This window comes from Pristiophorus japonicus, unplaced genomic scaffold (genome assembly GCF_044704955.1).
Source record: "Pristiophorus japonicus isolate sPriJap1 unplaced genomic scaffold, sPriJap1.hap1 HAP1_SCAFFOLD_754, whole genome shotgun sequence".
Lineage (NCBI taxonomy): Eukaryota > Metazoa > Chordata > Chondrichthyes > Pristiophoridae > Pristiophorus > Pristiophorus japonicus.
The window spans coordinates 155444-156149 of record NW_027254671.1 but is presented as its reverse complement, the minus strand read 5'-3'; positions in this window follow the sequence as shown (position 1 = coordinate 156149).

Below are 706 nucleotides of genomic sequence, written 5' to 3'. Positions count from 1 at the left end.
TGTAGCTCGCTGCTCTCTGCTCCTCCAGCCGCTGCTCCTCCGACTGCCGCCGATCCCCGGACTCCCGCTGGGCCTTTATAGGCCGCTGCTCACACCTCCTCCGGTCACTGCTCCTCCGACTTTTGGAAAAAAATAATTCAGTCAGGCAGAGTCTGCATGGATTTATGAAAGGGAAGTCATGTTTGACAAATTTGCTGGAATTCTTTGAGGATGTAATGAACAGGGTGGATAAAGGGGAACCAGTGGATGTGGTGTATTTGGACTTCCAGAAGGCATTTTGACAAGGTGCCACATAAAAGATTACTGCACAAGATAAAAGTTCACGGGGTTGGGGTAATATATTAGCATGGATAGAGGATTGGCTAACTAACAGAAAACAAAAGTCGGGAGAAATGGTTCATTCTCTGGTTGGTAAACAGTAACTAGTGGGGTGCTGCAGGAATCAGTGCTGGGACCCCAACTATTTAGAATATATATTAATGACTTGGAAGAAGGGACCGTGTGTAACATAGCCAAAGATTGGAGGAAAAGCAATGTGTGAGGAGGATACAACAAATCTGCAAAACAACATAGCCAGGCTAAGTGAGTGGGCAAAAATTTGGCAGATGGAGTATAATTTTGGAAAGTGCAAGGTTATGCACTTTGGCAGAAAAAAATCAAAGACAAGTTATTATTTAAATGGAGAAAAATTGCACAGTGCTGCAGT